We start from the raw sequence: 10,344 nt of genomic DNA, 5'->3' as shown, positions 1-10,344 counted from the left end.
AATAGATTTCTTGACAAGATTAAAGGGAATGATGCCCAAAGAGTGGTGAGAGCTGTCCGGGGGAGGATCTGAGACTCAACAATTAAATGTAAGACACTTTAAAGAGTTTGACAGAGGCTTTGTGAACTCTAGGTTCAGTTGTGAAACAGAAATACTATTAATGTCCTTCCTTTCCCAGGCCCCTTGGATCTTAAGGTGTTCCCTGTACTGCCAACAAATCAAGGTGCTCCATTCTAGTAGCTACAAATTTGCCTTTATCCAATCATCCTCTACTTGTATTTCTTTTTTTTTCCTTTTTAAAAAATGTTTTAATTTATTTTCTGGAATGAGACAGAGCATGAGTGGGGGAGGAGCAGAGAGAGAGGGGGACACAATCCCAAGCAGGCTCCAGGCTCTGAGCTGTCAGCACAGAGCCCGATGCGGGGCTCGAGCTCACAAACCATGAGATCACAGTCTGAGCTGAAGTTGGACGCTTAGCCAACTGAGCCACCCAGGTGACCCTACTTGTATTTAGACCTTTAATCCAGAAAGAGCAGATGCACGAAGGACAGGAGTATTTCGTTTTTTAAAGCAGTTTAGCAGTTTAGCAAAATTAAGAAGAAGATGCAGAGATTCCCCATATTTCTCCTACCCTCACATACGCATAGCCTCCCTCATTACAAGTAGATTTGTCAAAACTTACAGAGACCCATTATGTCCCTACGTTGGCCCACATGTCGACTGTCGGGGACATGATGAGCAGTGCACTCAAACAAATGGTCATTAGCCTTGCCATCTAAGCCATGTCAACCCAAAGGGGTAGCTGCCACTTTTTTGTGTGAAGTTAAGATGCTACTAGGGCCAGGCTGGTTGTATTCTGGAATACACCATTTGCACAAGGGGCCCAGGAGGTTTGTCGGGCCCCTTTCTACACTGTTAGTCATTGAGTCCATGCTGACCCTCCTCAAGATGAGAAGAGCAGGCAAACAGTCCCAAGGTCTCTATAGGTCAGGCATTCAGTTTCTGTAGGAGCCAAATAATTGGTTCTTAGTTGCTTCTAGTCAGAGAGGCAACAGTTCCAAGACCAAAGGGGTGTCTCCACGTAGAGGCTGCCTCCCTTTATCAGAAGGCTCTAGTTGGTGACATCATCAGAGAGACATATGGCAGAAAGTTGTTATTAGGGTTGTGGGGTTCCAAGGGAACTAGTAGGTCTGGCTTCTCTCCACCATGATCATCTCCTCTGAACTTTATGTTCAGTCTAACGCTCTCCCAGCTGAGCTACTTCGGCTCTTTCCTCTGAACTTTATGATCATTCACAGTACAAGCAGGTGACACATCCATACCGATTACACCTCATCCCTGGAAAACACAACAGTACATGGAGTAGCCCATAGGGTTCTACCCAGAGGATCACATTAGCTTCTTTTCCCCACCTTGAACCATGCCCAAGGCTCTTTAGCTTCACCAAGACCCAGTTATGTCTGGATTCTACTTTCTTCCTATTACTTCCAGTTATGTGAACTAGCAATTACCTTTTTTTACATAAACTTCCTTATACTGGGTTTCTATCACTTGCAATTAAAAGACTACTGATGAATACAGTAGAGGCTTGTAAGATATGCTAAGAAGTATGGTTTAAATCTCGAAAGCCACGTGGAGATTTTAGTGAGAGATTTTAGTCACATGATTGGTACACTCAGCACATTTGGCTTTCTCTGGTTGGTATTGCTTTAGAAACAGGGACCGAAAATAGGGAAGCTGGCAGTGTCATTGACCGAGTCCTGACTGTTCTTGTGCTGTTTGCTGCAGAGATTTGTGATTTGCAATGATCTGGCTTCCTGAACTGGTTGCGGTTCAGAGTTCTGTTGTCGTATGTAGTCCGACCATCGTCCATTTCTATACTCAGTCTCTCAGGTCTCTCTTTTGGTCATTCTCTCACTTCTGAGAAGTTAACCAGCTCAGGATATGCTTGAGATTCAGATCTTTACCCAATCTCCAACTTGTCTCCATAGCCGAGTGTATTGAGAGATCGTCTAGCAAGAGAGTGACTGAGAAGAGGCATTTAAAACAGGAGACAATGTGGTGGACTAATGTCACAACTACTGTGGCAACAGCAAGAACAATTACTGTCACCTGTAAGGTGGCTCAGCACCCACAACTCCAACTGTCCCCCCTAGGGCAAGAGAACAAATCCCAAAGGCCTTGAGGATCAACCCTAGACAGCCAAGTGGCTTTATTTCTGCAAAAGATTATTAGTCTTTTTATCTTACCTGCTTTATTGGCCCAAATGCAGTAAGGAATAGCAGTGATAATACAAGGGGCCCCATGTCTAGACAAGAGGAAATCTAGAGTTATGCTTCTTCTCTCTCTACTTGTGCCAAGAAGTGTGACTGATCTATATTCCATCAAGGGCAGAGGCAGTGTTGTTAATAACTTTTGCCACCATTGGTATATGTTTCTTACAGGCTTTTTTATTTGTGCAGTTCCCGTCCCTGGAAGCCCAGCTCTGATTGTCACAGAAGCGGTGAGTCTCCAGTAAATTAAGGGTAAGCCTTTGTTTCTAGTAGTCTTGTTTAAAAGTCAAAATCATTCTTATTCCTTTTACTTTGAAAGTGATCAGATATTTTCATCTATGGAAATTATAGGATCTTTGTTATCAGTGTTCTGTATCTCATAAATATGTGCTATGTTCTGGGCCCTCAGTGAGCCCTTCAAATCTGAAAATTATGTCCTTCCACTTGGAGAAATTCCTTGAATTATTTTCCTGTGATTTTCTTCTGTTTCCTCCATCTCTCTCTTGAGGTCTTTTTTTGGATATTGGATTGCTGGGATTAGACTTCTAAGCTTCTTATATTTTCTCCTCTATTTTCCAGCTGTTTGGTTTTTTTTTGTTCTGCTTTCTAGGAAGTTCACTTGACTTTATACTGCATGGAATGACTTAACATAAATGTATCCTTTTACAGTTATGAGGATCAGAAGTCTAACATGAGTCTTACTGAACTAAAGTCCAGATATCTGGAGGGTTATGTTCCTTTCTGGGGGCTCTTGGGAAGAATCTTTCTTTGCTTATTCAGGTGGTTGGCAGAGTTCAGTTTCATACGATTGTCAAACTGAGGTCTGTGTTTTCTTGATGGCTGTCAGTTAAGTAAGGGCTTTTCTAGCTTCTAGATGCTGCCCACACTTTTTGGTTCATGACTCCTTTCCTTCACCTTTGAAGCCAGCAACAGTGAATGGAGTCCTTCTCATGCTTCTAATCTCTCCTGCCCCTTCTTTTTTTTTTTTTTAATGTTTTTTATTATTTTTGAGAGGCAGAGAGAGACAGTGTGAGCAGGGGAGGGTCAGAGAAAGAGGGAGATACAGAATCTGAAGCAGGCTCCAGGCTCTGAGCTGTCAGCACAGAGCCTGATATGGGGCTCAAACCCACAAACCATGAGATCATGACCTGAGCTGAAGCTGGATGTTTAACCGACTGAGCCACCCAGGCGCCCCATCCTGCCCCTTCTTCTATCATGGCATCTCTCAGTCTCCTGTTGGAAAAGTTTACAGCTTTAAGAGCTTATGTAACTAGACTGGGCCCACCTAATAATACAGGATAATCTCCCCATCTTAAAACCCCTACCCTTAATCACATCTGTAAAGTCCTTTTTGTTTATGTTTAGGATGTGGACATCTTAGGGAACCCTTATTCTGCCTACCACAGGAATCATAATGTCCACTATTATATATTTAATTTCCAAGAACTCTTTGTTCTTGGAACATTCCTTTGTATAGCAAATTTTTGTTACATGTTTGCAATATCTTTACATGTCTCTCTGAATGTAATAATGATAGTTAAAAAATGTCTTCTTCTCCCTGTATAGTTTGTTTTTTGTAAGTTTCCTCTTTGTTGTGTTTATTTTGGTCCCCTGTCTTCTGTTGATAAACTATCTGTTGGTTTCTGGCTGCTTGCAGTGGGCAATAAGCAGCTGATTGGTTTTTCTGGGTTTCTGGACAAGACTTATAGGTCCTGGGTTTGAGAGTAAGGTGATCTGGTTTACTCAATATCAACATCTTTATTTTCTTGGTTGGTCAAGTTCTTGAGAGATGGATCGTTCAATCCCCTGCTTTCCATTTCTTTGGGTATTCCTACTTTTATAGGCTTGGCTGTCCATATTCTGGGACACAAGGAAGGGGAAGGTGGGAAATCTTAGCATTCATGATGTGAACAGCTAGTGAATTTCTCTACTTGCAATAGTAAATCACCCTAACATGAATTTACTGTTCTGTACCAAGGGATTGTCCACTTTTCTTCCGCAAAGAAATCACCTCAGTCTTCTGTGCAGAGCAGGGGAGGGAATTGAAACCAAATTCCTTCTTAGGTAGACTTTCAACCAAGCTTCCCATTTTGAACCTCACTTTCTGTATCCACAGATACCTGGTGCCAAGTTCCGAGGGTTTGGAAATTTCTATAGTAGAATTAGGTTCTCCTTGGCTTTCTCTACTACTAGCTTAGCACCCAGCTTTCTCAGATATTGGAGGTCAATTATCATTATGTAACCTCTCTAATTCTCTTTGTCCAGGTGGATTTAACCCTTTATTGTAATTTTAGTAGCGCTAGAGGAAGCAAGAATAGATGAATGTCCATTCAGACCATTGAATTGTGTATATGGGGGGGTGAACTTTATGGTAGGAGGATTATATTTCAATAAATTTCTAAAATGAATGAATGTGTGCAGTGCGCCATCTTTATCCCAATGCGAGCCTCCTAATTTTAGAGATGAGAATAGTGAACTTGAGAAGCCTGGAATGGTGATGGTTTTAAGAGATTATTTTTAAAAAATTTTAATGTTTATTTATTTTTTGAGAGACAGAGAGTGAGCAGGGGAGGAGCAGAGAGAGAGGGAGTCACAGATGCGGAAGCAGGCTCCAGACTCTGAGCTCTCAGCACAGAGCCTGACGCAAGGTTCGAACTCACGAACTGCAAGATCTTGACTTGAGCTGAAGTCAGACACATAACTGACTGAGCCACCCACATGCCCCTTTAAGTGATTACTTTTAAGTGAGAGTTCGGCTAAATATGCTCAGGTATTTGTTCTGAGTTGTATCTGGCCTTGCACAGTTGTGTTTTGGTAACCATGACACAGACTTCGATTCCTCACCCCTGACCTTGGGCTCTTGCCATTTTAGCCTATACCGTTTCTAGAAGAGGCGCACTGGTGCTCTGGAAAACGAACTGTTCTTGCAGGGATGAAATGGCCTGCAAGTCATTGAGTCAAATGACAGTTCAAAAAATGTATAAATGTTGTTGATCACTTTGTTATTGACTCTACATATAACTAATGCAATTTATACCATACAGTCGTCTAAAGAATAGATGAAGATATTTGTGGACACCGATGATGGAGAGTTCAGGAGAAAAAGGACAGTGGCTCCTGTCCCCACCCTGCTCTTATGATGTAATCTGATAAACACACAGAATTCAAAATGGCTTAAAAAAATACAAGGAAGATTAAGTGGTCTATGGCTTTTCTTAACATAGCCCAAATCAATAATATGAGATCACTTCCTGTTAACATTCAGGGATTTACATGCCTGATGTTCATATTGAACTGGGCGTTCCATATCGTATGAAGTACTCTTTCCTGCCAGGACCCATTTTTGCACATTTGAAGAGTTGTTTATTTCATATGCGCGCCAGTGTTTTACACAGCTGAGAGAATACAGGACGGTCATAATATTTTCTTAAGCGATTAAATATTAATTACCAGACCTTACATCAATATTTCTCTAAAACTTGTTTTTGATTTCTTGGGATTCCTAACCCTCACCTTATGTTGTTTGCCTGCACAGTTCAAGAGTAAGAGTCTGTCTTTCTGCTGGAAAATGATCACTTTTCCAAAGTTGTGGTATCATATGCCTTCAGTTATTTGACCAATCAGGGATCCAGAACTGCCCTTAGAAACACTTTGAATTGAGAGAGTTAGCAAATAAAAAAAGACCCCATTAAGAATTTCAGCTAAATAACAATTTTTTTTTTTTTTTACTACAAGCATGTTGTAAGTATTGTAGGGGATATACTTATACTAAAAATGATTTGTTGTTTACTTGAAATTCAAATTGAACTGGGCGTCCCATATCGTATCTGGCAACCCTAGACTCAAGCTCCTGGGGAGTCCCCTTACTGGGCCTTGGGATTTAGAGACTGCCCACCAATGCACCTGAGGGCGAGGAGTCCTTGGTGCCAAACGACTCACCTGTCCATTTCTGTAGCCTCTTTATACAGACCGCACACTGGGTGTCTGCAGCTGCAAAATCTCCCACCTAAACTATGTGTTCAGGGTCCTGGGCCTTTTCCCCAAGAGAGCCCTTTTGCGTGCAGCCCTAGTCCAGAAGTCTGACCACGGGGTGGCTGATGGGGAAGTGGGGGGTAGAGAAGGGATATATAGCCAAGATGCTCATATGGAGAAGCGTGCCAGGCCCACATGGATATAGGATAGAGCCCGAGGTGAAAAGACCAAGCCAGAAGAGAAAGCCAGGGCCTCCGTTTGTACCCTTGCTCCAGGCCCCACAAATGTGAAGGGTGGGCCTGCAGAGAGCGTCAGACCGTGCATGTGTTTTGTGTGCTTTCTGCTATCTGATGGGGAATGTGTACAATGGGGGCAGAGCGTCGAAGTTTCCACTTATTATATAGAGCTTCTATTTCTATCCTTTCGAATATTTTTATTTGCTTCAATTCATTTGCTTTTGGGGAAAATTTGGGTATAAATTTCACCAATAGATAGGTATTTGAAAAAGAACTTAAAAATGTTTTTAATGTTTATTTTTGAGAGAGAGAGAGAGAGAGAGAACTCAGGAGAAGGGCAGAGAGAGGAGGGGAGACACAGAATTGGAAACAGGCTCCAGGCTCTGAGCTGTCAGCACAGAGCACAATACAGGGCTTGAACTTACAGAGCACGAGATCATGACCTGAGCTGATGTCACACACTTGACCAACTGAGCCATCCAAGTGTCCCTTGGGAAAAAAAAATACATGTCACCATTAACAACAACAACACTACAAAGTAAATCAAGTGTCTCTCTCCTGTACTGAGTGAGCGTTTTAAGGGATGATTCAGCTAAATGCACCCAGGTACTCTGTTTAAGTGCTAGCTACTCTCCAGAGATTCCTTGGAGTGCTAAAAATATAAGTTCTGTTTATGTCAGAAGTAACAGTGCAGGTTGTAAGTGCAGATTCTGTTTGTCAGGGAAAAAAATGAAGTAGAAAGAAGACACAAGAGAAAAGCAGGCTTTTGTGGAAATATCACATATTAGGTGGTTTACGATATAGTAAATAAAAGTATGGTATGGACAATAAAAGTATGGTGCGGTATGGTAAATAAAAGTAAGGTATGGACAGTGCTCATTCAACCTCATAGAGAAAAGGAAGTTACTACTTGCCTAAGGCTGAAGATTGCATGAACCTCCCTGCATTGGAACAGGCCAGAGGGATTTTTTTTTAATGTTTTATTTATTTTTGATACAGACAGAGACAGAGCATGAGAGGGAGAGGGTCAGAGAGAGAAGGAGACACAGAACCGGAAGCAGGCTCCAGGCTCTGAGCTAGCTGTCAGCACAGAGCCGGACGCGGGCCTCGAACCCACGAACGTGAGATCTGACCTGAGCTGAAGTCGGAGGCTTAACCGACTGAGTCACCCGGGCGCCCCCAGAGGGATTTTTTAAATGGCATGTTGTATCACTTAGGGTTGCTTTTGGCTCCATGTAGCAGGAACCCAGCTATCCAGGCATTTATTTTATTCTTGTAAGAAGAAGCTCCACGATGCCACTGAAGACCCAGATTCCTTCTGTCCTTTTGGCTTGTGGCTCTTCCTCATGCTTTCAAGATGGCAGCCAGCCTTCTCGCAGGAAGGGGACAGTGAAGAGCAAAATAATGTGGCGTGGCCTCTTTTAAAATGATTCCTTGGGGGGCCTGGGTGGCTCAGTCTGTTGAGCATCCAACTCCCAATTTCCACTCAGGTCATGATCCCAGGTTATGGGATCGACCCCCGATTGGGGTTCTGTGCTGAGCATGGAGCCTGCTTGGGATTCTTTCTCTCTCCCTATGCCCCTCCCCTGCTTTCAGTCTCTCTCTCTAAAATAAAAATTAAAAAAAAAATTCTTGAAGGTTCCAGTTGGCAAACTTTGCTCATATCTCATTGGTCATTACTATGTCAGAGGGCCAGGCCCAGCTGCCCGGGAGCCTGGAGTGACCAGTGTTTCAGCTGGTCACACCGCTTCCCTAACTATATTTGGGTTCTTTTAGGAAGAAAAATGGGGAGACTGGATATTGGATAGGCTACTAGCTGTCTCTGCCACAGATGTGAACAAGCATATAAATTCTTAAAAAAAAAAGGAGTTCTTTTTTTCTTCCAACATACAGTTAAAGTCATCACCATATAGCAAGTTAAATGGATAAAAATAGAGTAAATACTATTTTCAACCAACACTATTTTCAAGTGCTATTTATTTGTCCATGAGTTAGTCTACAGGTTGAGAGATTATCTCTCCAAATGTTTCTCTCTCTACAGTAGGTACAAATAGTAGGTCGTCAATAATTCTTTACCATATTAAAGAACTTCCTGCCAATGCCAAAATTCACCCTGCTGTTACATTTTACAAATCATTTAAGAATTATTTTCTGTTTAGAGAGAGAGGGTGAGAGAGGGAGTGCACTTGGGGAAGGGGAAGAGAGAGAGGGAGAAAGAATCCCAAACAGGCTCCATGCTGCCTTCAGCACAGAGCATGACTTGGGGCTCAATCTCACCAATCATGAGACTGTGACCTGGGTGGAAATCAAGAGTCAGATGTTTAAGGGACTGAGCTCCCCAGGTGCCCAAAAATCATTAAAAAAAAAAAAAAAGAAGAAGCCTATCGTTTCATTGTACATCTTTGTTACAAACACTATATTGTAAGTATATACAATATACCTGGTTTTAAATTTTAAACCTGAAAGCTAAACTTAACATGTTTATTAAATACATGGTATAATTAAAAGAATGAAAAGACGACCAAAATTATCTTTGACCTTCTCTAGCTTATAAATGACTAGGTTCTAACTTCGTAGGGCTGGGACACACAGAAAGCTATGGCTGTAGCAGGTTGGCTAGAGAGACAAATGCCGAATGCCCGGGTGAGTGCTATCAGAGAGAAGGCCGAGGGCAGCAGGAGAAGGAGAGCCCAAAGAGAAGTCTCCTCTGGCTGGGGTACACAGAATAAACTTCCTGGGGAAGCTGCTGGAGATGCAGGCAAGCAGGAGCTACCCTTCACCTAGAGGGCAATGGCATGGAGGTGGAAAACGTTGAGTTGCTTCAGGTACTGATAGGTAATTTTAAAGCAAATTAACCAAAGCCTAGTGCATGTGATGTACTATGTAACGCTGAGAGAGAGAGGTGAAGCGGAAGTCTCCAGGTTGGAAACACAAATGGAAAGTTGTGTCTCTCACAGACCTGGATGGCTTATGAAATTGAGGCACCACCTTACAAGGATATATTCACAGTGACTTCATGGAAAAGGAGTAAGTGCAAAAACACTTTGAAAGTAGAGTGCTGATCCGTGCTTGGGTGGCTCAGGGCGGTACGCGACTGATTCTTGGTTTGGCTCAGGTCATTATCTCACAGTTTGTGAGTTGAGCCCGTTCTCTCTCCCTTTTTCCTACTCATGCTCTTTGTCTCTCTCTAAATAAATAAACTTAAGAGAGTGGTGATCATTATTAAACGTATTAGTACAGTAATAATAAAGGTATTATTTAACTTCAAACTGTATCGATCAGTGAATATGGAGCCTCAAAATATATTTTCAAAAGACCGCCTTTGATGATTCTGCCTTTTGGTTAATTTAATTCATTTCCGAATGTTGTCTTTAATCCTGCACTCAAAACAGGCCTTATTACATGAAAACCTTCCTAATTTGTCACCGAAAAACTCGCACTGTCTGAGAAAAGACAGGACTACTCAGTTTTGCGAGAGATTCTTTGTAACTTTCCCCTCTTTGCTCGTTTTGGACTCAGTTAATGCCGATATCACAGGATATTGTTTTGGCCAGAGGAGACTATGAAGACTCGGGAAAAAAGGGCCGTTGGCATTTCTGATAACCTTCCCGTGTTTTCTACTCAGTACGCAGAGCAGGTGCTCGGGAAGGCCGAGAAAGGGCATCTTCAAAGCCTGAGGAAACTTTTGATATTATAAATAACTTGCGGGTGGGACGCCGACGCCAGCCGGGTTCGCGGGCGGTCTCCAGGCGGCCTCCATGGTGGCTCCCACCTCCTCGCCCCGTGCGCCTCCCTCCCGGCCGCCGAGCTCCTCCCCGTGCGGACCGGCCGGCCCAGCCCTCCCCGCCCCGGCGCCGCCCGCC

The sequence above is a fragment of the Suricata suricatta genome, chromosome 15 (assembly GCF_006229205.1).
Source record: "Suricata suricatta isolate VVHF042 chromosome 15, meerkat_22Aug2017_6uvM2_HiC, whole genome shotgun sequence".
NCBI classification, from domain to species: domain Eukaryota; kingdom Metazoa; phylum Chordata; class Mammalia; order Carnivora; family Herpestidae; genus Suricata; species Suricata suricatta.
Note: the sequence above shows the minus strand (reverse complement) of the source record.